Here is a 10,510-nt window from a genome sequence, read left to right as displayed (position 1 = left end):
TCGAGGCCACGGCTCTTCCGTTTCTCCTCGCAAACGGCAGAGCCCGAGGCGATGGCTCCTCTGATGCCTGCGGACGGCAGAGCAGGCGGAGGCCTGGTCCCTGCGGCTTCCCAAGCCCAAACCCCGTCAAGACACGTTTCTTTTCCCTTCCGTGCACAACGTTCATCTTAATCAAAAACAAATGAAGCCAGCTTGCGGGCGAATCGCCTCCTGTATCAGCCTGTGCCAGTGACTAAGGCCAAGGATTTGGGGAGTGACCCAGCCTTTCTAATAACTGAAGAACTGAGTTTGACCTGGGCGTTTTCCCCGCGGACGCGAACGTCGATCAGTCCTGCAGAGAATGAGTCACTGCTCTGACTTCCCACCCTGGCAACGGATGCTGCTCTTCCTGGCGTGTCTTTGCCCTGCACAACCAGGGGGGTCTCAGCTGCAAGCCCCTTGGACAGCACATCACACAGAGGGTCCCTGTGTGTTCTCACCAAAGCGAACCCAAGTACTCCCTTTAGGAAACACTTCACTAGTTCTGCAAGTATGGCAGCTCTCAGTTTGATTATGAAATATCCCTTCTGAGTGTGTGTGGTCTGAGGTGCTGTGCAAAGAACCTGTCTGAGATGTGTTACCTCTCCTTGGAAAGATGTGGCCCCAAGTCCCTGGAGTCTCCCCTTCTGGGGAGAGGCAGTGCCGGCGGCAGTCCCAGCGGTTTTCCTGCGCTGATGTCTTCAGGAAACACGGATGATTCCCTGAGCCCCTTGCCAGTCTCTGGGGACACGGAACGAACAAGACACAGCCCGGAGGGCCAGCAGCTCCAGCTCCAGGGAGAAGACAGGCCACTAACCAGGGACATCACTGCAACTGCCCACAGAGGCCTGGGGAGCCAGTCGGTGGGCAGGTGAAGGCCAGAGTGACCATGTAGGATTCTGACTTTCCTGTGCTGAGGTACCTGCTAGGACTGCGGAATTTTTCCTGGATCCTGGTGTCTTAAAACTGTCCAGCGAGAGAGAGATGCCAAAGGAAGAGAAAGGGCCATGGGAGTTTGGTGGCAGATACAGAAACAGCGCTGGGCACGCACCGGGGGGCACCGGCCCACCATCCACTCTGCCCTCCTTTGCCAGGCCACGCTGCCCACAGCACACACCTGGGGGTCATGGCACAGAGAGCCGATGTCTAGGCCCAGCTCCATCCAATCAAGCAGGGCCTCAGCTTCCACATTTATGGAGAAACAAACTGACTTTTGTCCCGGAAGTGCCTTCCTGTTCAACCTTCTGCGATTTTCAGGTGCTTGGCTGTGGGCTCCTAGAAACTGGCTTCTCTTCCAACCATTTTTATCCCTGCTGTGCTGGCACTCTGTAGAAGTTGTCAGGATATCGGCTTTCTTTTGTTTTTCTTTCTGCAATTTAGGTTGATGCTTCTAGGGATGTTATCTATTAGAAAAATAGAATTCTGCAAGAGTCTTCAGAATGGAAAATGATTTTCCTGAGATCTAGAGCTACCAGGATTAATAAAAAAATGTACATGCAGTAAAATTCACTCTTTTCAAAGTACATTTCTGCCAGATACACAGAGCTGGGTCACCACTGCCAGGCATCCTTCCACAAAGGCCCCATCCTTCCTTTGGGGTCCACTGATCTGTTCTCTGTCCTGATGGCTTTTTCAGAATGTCATGTAAAATCATATAGGAGGTAGCCTTTTTTTTTTTTTTTTTTTTTTCCTTTTTAGGGACACACCTGCAGCAAACGGAAGATCCCAGGCTAAGGGTCCAATCAGAGCTGCAGCTGCTGGCCTACACCACAGCCACAGCAACATGGGATCCAAGCCGCATCTGCGACCCACACCACAGCTCATGGCAACACCAGATCCCCAACCCTCTGAGCGAGGCCAGGGATCGAACCCACATCCTCATGTACACTAGTCAGATTTGTTTCCGCTGAGCCCCAAAGGGAACTCCCAGGAGATTGTCAAGGTCACCCCTGTGGAAGTGGAGCCCAGGTTCCGACGCATCTCTGTCTTCGTGCCCCCACCCCCCGCCTGCCCTCTGACCTGTCTGTGTCCAGAGAAGTGGAGGGAGGACTTCCGGGAGACAGAAGGGAGCAACCATCTCCAGCGCACGCGGACCAGCCAAAGGGACACGGGGCTTCTCGTCCCTCCTAAACGCCTCCGAAGGGCCTGACGGGCCTCTGTGGAGAACTCGGTCAGGATGTGGAGTCACCTGTTCCTGAAGCTCAAAGGGCACATGGCCATGTGGCCCGTTTACTTGGAGGGTACTTGTGGGCAAAGGGACCTTCAGGTGGAGGAAAGCCAACTAGCTTTGGTTCTTAACGACTCATACAATTTATTTCTTTCTTGTGGTTTATTTCATCAACTGAGGACCTTGATGTAATCAGTTCCCTGTAATTTGGAGATAACATCTTTTTCACTAAATATAGAACACTGCCTCTGTCAATGCATTTTACAGGCAAGCCCTATCTTGAATGGAAACTAAATAAGAAATTGGAATTACTAATAATGACATAACAGTGGTGTGGGCCTGCAGCTGAACTTAAGGTGTCTAAATTAGGAGAATAACATCATTGGAATAAAGACGTCGAAAACAAGTTACACCCACAACACCACCCTCCCCTCCCAGATGCACCCCTTCTGAGATAGGCGCCTTTGCACACACTCTCAGCTACTTGGTGGACGCGTGACCTCTAGAAACACGCTCGCCCCTCCTTGCAGGGGAGGCTCAGTCGGCACCTGGAGAGTCCGGCTTGACTCTGATGCTTCCTGAGCGGAATGAGCAAGGGGACAGGCACAGTCACCAACGCAGCACACACCATCTGCTCCAAGCTGTGTCAGCCTGTCTTGGGGTCAAGGACTGGGGTCTGAGATGGTCCCTACCCAGAAAGCCACGCGGCTCACCCGGGCGGGGCTCCTGCTGCGGGCACCTTCCCTGGAGCTGCTGCCCCGCACGCTCACTCCTTCCCACCCCACTGAGGGAAGCTCTGGAGATGAGAAGGCGTCTGGACAGAAGGGCCGCTGTGACAGGAAGGGCGTGACCTGCTCTGCAGCCGAGGGACTCACCTGTGCCGGTCGTCTGTCTACTGGCTGACCCCGCCTGGGGCCCTGGACCGGTCAGATCGTCCCCAGGTGGCGGGAGCCTCTTGGGGCTGCTGGCCTGGGTCCTACAGGCCCTTCTCCCAGGGACCCTTCCCTCCATGGGGACCTAGAGAAGGGGCAGCTTCCACCTTCGCTGCAGGCAGTGACGAGCCTGGGGGAGTGGGTGGTCCTGCGGCACCACCCCCCACAACAGGGGGACAGAGCCCCCAGAGGCCCTGTCCTCGGAGGTCCCTTCTCTGAGGGTGAGTACAGCTGCAAAGGCACCGTGTGCGGGAACAGTGACCATCCAGGCCGGTTCCGGCGGGAGCTCGCTCGGTTTCACCCCTTGCCCTGGAGGCCGCCTCTTGCATGGCTGGTGAAGCCGAGGGGCAGGCAGAAACCCTTTAGGAGAGAAATCTGGGCAGGGCCCTTCTCAGTCCAAGCTCTTGCACTGCCCAATGTCTCACTGCCTCTCCTGGCCACGGGGGCGAGAGCGAGGGCAGCACAGGGCCTGAATGAAGACTGCGCAGCAGGCAGTGGCCGAGGATCCCCCAGCGGCAGGCTGTTCCTCCTGGGCCACAGCCCGTGGAGGGGCTCCAGGAACCACTCTGAGGGGACTGGAGAAAGGTGGGGCGGCCACTGGCGAGCGTGGCAGAGAGGGCACCCCAGAGGTGGCCGGGCTGCACGAGGAGGGCCAGCCTGAGGCTGGGGAGAGCCAGGGCTCCCCGGGGCCTGACCAACCTCCCTTGGGGCTCACGCGGGTTCCTTCTCAGCTGCACCTTCCTCCTCCGCAGCACCGGAGGAGGTGCCACAGGGCCACCCAGTGCCATGGGTATGGTCGGTCCTCCAGGTGGCACCGATGTGGAGCTGGGAGAAGACCGGCAGCAGCTCCAGGCTGTGCGGTGTTTTCAGAGCAGACACAGTTACATAAATAAACCCCAGGGCAGAGAGGACAGTAAACCGAAGGCAAATAATTTGGAAGAAAAGGGCATTTTGAGGATTTGCTTTTTCTTTTACTATAAATTCTTACACATTTATACGATCTGATTTTCCATAGCAGCAGACCACGGGCTGGCCCCAGGCCGCCAGTACCTCTGTGACCCGGGTGCCCTCACGCCCGCCACGAAGAGCAGAGCCTGGCTGTCCGCGGTGGCAGAGAGCACAGGGCTTCTGACTCACAGGAAACCCCGCGTGGCAGTCATTTCCCTCCCCTGCAAGGAGGCAGCAGGGACCCCAGGAGACATGCAAAGATGCACCTGACAAAGCAGCCTGGGAGTTTCCTGATTTCTGCTCAGCCGACACGTTGCCAGACCTCTGCCTGCGGCTTCCTCGGCCCTGGCTCCCCATGTCCATCTCTGCCCAGGCCGTTTGCTCGGTATCCCCACCACACTGGCAGCAGCCTCTGGGCTCAGCGGCCCCCTTTCCTGACTCAGGCCCCGCCCCTCTCCAAGACCCCGCCTCTCCAAGGGCCCACCCCTCTCTAAGTCCCCGCCCTTCCTCCAGGCCCTGGTGGGGGGGACCCTCTGGCCCTCCCCAGGGTGGGCTGCAGCCCCCCTCCTGCTGCCCTACAGCTGCCACACCCCCAGGGGAAGCCTCGCAGCTTGCGAAAGCCTGCAGGTCCCTATCGCAGGGGCTGGCCGACACCCTGCAGGAGACCCAGGCAGAGAGCACAGAGGCCAGACGGAAAACGCAGAGCCCTTGAACAGGGCAGGTGCACTCATCTGCTCAGGGAGGACTTGGTGACTTGGCCTCAGGCCCCCAGCCCCTGCAATGAGGCCTCTTGCAGCCCTCAGGGACACAGAGTCCCCTTGGGGGCCCACGCGGCTCCACCAGCAGAGCCCCAAGGCCTGGGCTGTCGGATGAATAAAGGTCCGTTTTTCCCCTGCCCTGAGGTTTTGCTTTTGCTGCTGGTGTTGCTTTCTCATTGCAGAGCAGTTATTCATCACCCTGGGCTGGAGGGGGCTTTTGCTGGGCTTCCAGAAAGTCTGGCTCTGGTTCTCGCTGGCGCCCTGGCCTGCAGCACGGTGCTGGGGGAGCCTTGCCTTTTCCAGCCTAGGGAAGGCAAGCAAACTGCAAGCGACCTCACACTGTGCGCCCTGCCCCATGCATGGAGCCCTCCGGACACTCGGCCCTGGGTCACAGCTGGGCTTGTCAGGAGGGACCTGCCGGGGGTCTTGACCACACCTTCTGAGTCACTGCCAGTGGCAGATGCAGAAAGTTCCTTAGGACTCAGTGGGCAACGTGGTGGGTTTATTGCAGAAGGCCCCCAGCCCCCCACCACTGCCCCCAGGACACCTCTGAACCCCAGCCTCCTTCCCCTGTGGCCAGCCTTCAAGGGGGCTGTTCCTCCCAGCGCCTCCCAGACAGAAACTTCCGACCGAAAGTGGATTTGGGATCCACCCAATTCTCATTCAAATTTTCTGGTCCCACAAACCTTGTTTTATTCTCTGAATAGCTTTGTTGAAGAGCTGGAATTTCGCCTGCATTTCCAAAGGGACTTTTGGAGCGCCCTCTGCCTTCATGCAGAGCCCTGGGCCTAGAAAGCATCAGGATGTGTGAGAGGGCAGAGCCCCCAGGGCCTGCCTCCCCTCCCCGCCTAATGGGCCTCAAAGGGGGAAGCACCGTGCCAGAACCTTCTCCTCTTTCACCCATTCTGGTCACCGTGGTGACAGGAGTCTTTCCAGCTGGAAGGGGCACGGAGACCCCGAGTCACAGGCGGAAGAGGACCGTGGTGGAAGGGCGGGCTTGTCACCGAATGAACGTCCTGCGTCCCCCCACCTGTTCTTCAAAGAGGAAAAGATGCTTTTATCTAAACCTAAGTGGGCTTTTTTCTTTCTTTTTTTCAAAGTTTAATGTCTCACACGATGACTGGGGGCCTAAACGTCAGAAAACTCTGAATTCGATGCTGCCGCGTGCTCCAGAGGCAGCGGTGATGTGTCAGAATCGCGCAGAATAAGTGGGCACAGGGCAGGGCGACTGGGTGCTGCTGGTCCCGAGTGTCCTTTGGCTGCGAAACAGCGCAGATGCGCCACCTTTCAGAGAAGAGCAATGCTCCCGCAGGTCCTGTATGAGGCTGTATGTTTCTGTTTTTGTTTATGTTCTGTGAGAGGCTGGCAGGGCTTTATGTGCTGACCCAGGGGGGTCAACAGGGGCAGAAGCGTCCGGTGTCAGGTGTCAGGTGTCAGGTGTCACGTGTCAGGAGGGCCATTCCTCTGGTCAGAGACCAGGTCCCTCTCCCAGCACCACTGGGCTGAGCACTCGAGACACCAGTGGGCAGCAGGTACCTGGTCCCTGGACGAGGGGCTTTCTTTAGGAACTGCCAGGTTCTGCTTCTGCAAACTGAACTCTTGAACCTTCTTAAAAAAAGAAAATGTATCACATTATTTTCCTTGATACAAAATATCAATGCTGATTAGGTTTTACCAGGTAAAACCTAATGGAACGCGTATCCTATGAAGACAGTTGTCTATCGAGAAATAATTCTTCTTAACTTTAAATATTCCATTCATTTGATAAACACTGTGAAGCAAAGACCCTGGCCTGAGGGACTCAGTGTCCCCGAGGAGGGCCTGCCCACAGCAACACGAGGGGGCGGGGGGGGGGTGGCGTTTCACTGGTGTCGGGGTAGATATTTTGATTTCAATCATTCTTATTTATTTTAAATGGATATTGGAAAATAGATATGTAACAAGCATATCCACTTGTGTTTTCACAAATTTTCATTGCTTACAGTGATTCTAAGGCAAACATTTAAACTTGAAAAGTGCGTCGACCTAAATAGTTCAAGAAAATACCAATACGTTTAAATGGATTTTGAGAGGTCACATTTTAAATAGATGGTAGTGTGTTGAAGAAATAATAGTTTTCATCATACATGTCAATTAGGCAACATTTAAATAATCATAAAATTTTGAAGGCAGAATACGTGTGACCAAAATTGAGGAAACACTGAAATCAGATACTTTCCTCCCCTCAAAGGGGCTCATCCTAAAAGCCAGGCTTGTCATGGTAGCAGCCGGCATGCCACCCACTAATGCTGACACCAACCTTATGAAGCATGAGCCCCCCTTTCCAGAAGAAACTAAAGAACCAGGCATTTCACAGCAGGAGGGTGAGGCCCTGGTGCAGGACGGGCAGGGGACCACTTGCTTTCTGGAGACGTGCTGGCCACGTGGCTGTGACAGTGTCTGCCTCCTTGGCCCTCAGTTTCCCCAGCACCAGGGGAGAAATGCAGTGTCCCCAAGGATTAGGCCAAAGTGTGCGTCAAAGCCCTCGGGCAGGAAACAGCGGTTCACAGCGAATCCCAGGGGCCTCTCACATTCTTGGATGGTCTCCCTTTGTGAAGTTTCTGCTTCTCTCTCTTTCCCGTTGACAGGGATGGGTTCCCACCTATGGGTCTTGTCTTGTTGGAAAAGGCCAAACATCTCAGAAAGTCTGGATGGTTGGCGGCAGGCCGTCATCGACCTCTGGCTGGGCACCTCTCCACCTCTGCCCTTGACTACAGCTTGGGATTAGCAAGCTCTGCCTTAGAACCCGGCTTTGCCATGTGGTAACAGCTCAGCATCGGGCAGCAACTGCAGGTGTCTGAGCCTGCTTCTGCACCTCGGAAGGAGGAGGGTGAAAATATGTTCTTGGCGGCCGCCCCGGCTGCCCGCAGCCCCTCCCTCACCAGCCGTAAGCCCCTCAGGGCCCAGACCCTGTCCCGCAGAGGAAAACCGGCAGAGGGCCAGGAGGAACACAGTGGAGCTTCGGGAGGTGTTTGTTTTAAAAATGTTCTTCAGGGAGCTCCCATCGTGGCTCAGTGGTGAACAAATCCAACTAGGAACCATGAGGTTGCGGGTTCGATCCTTGGCCTTGCTCAGTGGGTTAAGTATCCGGCGTTGCCGTGAGCTGTGGTGTGGGTCGCAGATGCGGCTCCGATCCTGCATTGCTACAGCCCCGATTCGACCCCTAGCCTGGGAACCTCCATATGCCGCGGGAGCCACCCTAGAAAAGGCAAAAAGACAAAAAAAAAAAAAAAATGCTCTTCAGAAAATAACGTGTGGGCAAGGATGTGGAGAAGCTGGACCGCTCGTGCGCTGTCGGTGGGAGTGTAAATTGGAACATCTGCTGTGGAAAACACTATGGAGTTTCCTTGAAAATTAAGAACAAATTACCAGATGATCCAGAGTTAGAAGCCCCATCTCAAGCAGCTACAGTACCCTGCCTTCATAGCAGCATCATTCACAAGAGGTGGAGGCAACCCCAGGGGCTGTCCATCGAAGGACAGATGGACAAACGCAATGTGGTCCACCACGCAATCGCGTGTTTTTCAGCTTAAAAAGGAAGGAAATCCCGACACCGGCTACAGCACGGACGGACCTCGAAGACAAACTGGTTACAAAGAATGAGGACTGAATGTCTTGACTTACATGAGGTCCCTGGAAGAGTCTGATTCATAGGCAGAAAGTAGATGGTGGTTTCCAGGGGCTGTGGGAGGGGGATGGGGCGTTAGTGTCAATGGGGACAGAGTTTCAGTTTGAGAGGAGGAGTTCTGGAGACGACTGCACAGCCTTAAGTGAAGGCACTTAATGCCACCGAGCTGTGCACTTGGAGATGGCGCATTTTACTGCTGGGAGTTTTACCACCATTAAAGATGTACCCCAGTGCCCTCTTCCTCCCTGTTTTCAAGCAACTCTACCTCTTACTAGTCACATGAGGTAAAGAGTGGGGCCAAGGGCAAAGAGAGCTGGAGGAGCAGAGGGTGGGGGGAGGTCCCCCAGGGAGGGTGGGGGTGGGGAGAGAGGAAGAATGGGGGGTGGGGAGAGGGGGAGGTCCCCCAGGGACGGTGGGGGTGGGGAGGGAGGAAGGGAGGTCCCCCAGGGAGGGTGGGGGTGGGGAGAGAGGAAGGGTGGGGGTGGGGAAGGGAGGGAGGTCTCCCCAGGGAAGATGGGGGTGGGGAGGGAGGAAGGGAGGTCCCCCAGGAAGGGTGGGGGTGGGGAGAGACAGGGCTTCAAACACAGAGGGGCCCAAGAGGGGGCTCAAGCACAACATGGCAAAGGATCTGTCTTGGAGGACACAGGGTTTGAGGGGCTGGTCTACCAGGAGGAAACAGCTAGAAGACAAGGACCCAAGGAGGGTGGGGGATGGGAGCCCTGGGGCCAGGGGAGGGCTGAGCACCCAGGTTCCTCTCTTCCTAGTCACTGTGTCCCCTGGAAACGGGACCACTGGGGGCCCCACACAGCAACTAAGAAAACCCCCCCACACCCTGGGACACACCACCCTAGAAAGGCTACATTTTTTTCTTTTATTTTCCTTCTGGTATTTAATATATGGTCATTAGAGAAACCGGAAAATACAGAAAAGCACGTAAGAAAATTAAAAATCCCATTTTAACACTCAAAGATACGATTTACACTTTTGACTACTCTTTTTAAACATTTTACATGCAGATTTCATAAAAATTTTCATCATTTATCATGTTTTGATCGCTGCTTTCTTTTCACCTAACAAGGTAACAAAGCTTTATCCAAGCCAGGAAATACTAGCCCCGAGTGGGTCTGAAAATACGGCCTCTCCTACAGCTCTCGCCTGTGGCCACTGCCTGACGCTGTGGACAGATTCTCCTGAGCCCTGCAGGCACGGGCTGCGCAGTGAGACCCAGCTCCTGTCTTCCAGGGGTGCGTATTAGGGCAGAAAATAGGGAACAGGAACTACAGCTGTGCTACAGACACAGCAGGTAAAAATCTAAGCCTTGGCCAATGTTTTCAAGAAATATAATTCATATTTTCCTTGACAGCAGAATTCTCATTTTAGCTCTTATTCCACCAGGGTGGTGGAAGTTCAATCTCAGCTCACTTTGGATGGCTCTCCTTTCCTAGAGTTGGCACTAGATTTGGCCCTGCTTCTGTGGTGCCAGGTGACTGGGGAGAGAAGTGGGGGTGCTGGGCCTCACTGCGGGCTCCCCTCAGACACACCCGGAGGGGTCAGCTTGCTTGGGGGATGTGGAGCTTGCCTCCTGTCTACTCCCCCCTCCAAGCCTGGGCCAACTCTTCCTGCGACAAAGTGTTCTCAGGTTCATGGGAGGCAGAGGTCAGCCTTCCCTCACCTGGGAGCTGCTGACAGCGGTGTCCTCACTTCTCATTCTCTCTTCTCTCCTTAGCTTGAGCATCTTTCTCCAGTCTGGGTGGAAATCCAGAAGGGGTGAAGGGTTCATCTTTCTTAAATTCCCAGCTTCCTGGAGTTCCCACTGTGGCTCAGTGAGTTAAGAACCTGACATCGTGTCCGTGGGAATGCAGGTTCAATCCCTGGCTTTGCTCAGTGGGTTAAGGATCTGGTGGTGTTATGGCTATGGCAGAGGCCGGCAGCTGCAGCTCTGGATTGGACCCCTAGCCCGGGAACTTCCATATGCCTCAGGTGCGGCCCTAAAAAGAAAAAAATTGAATTCCCAGCTTCC

The sequence above is a fragment of the Sus scrofa genome, chromosome 7, assembly GCF_000003025.6.
Source record: "Sus scrofa isolate TJ Tabasco breed Duroc chromosome 7, Sscrofa11.1, whole genome shotgun sequence".
NCBI classification, from domain to species: domain Eukaryota; kingdom Metazoa; phylum Chordata; class Mammalia; order Artiodactyla; family Suidae; genus Sus; species Sus scrofa.
Note: the sequence above shows the minus strand (reverse complement) of the source record.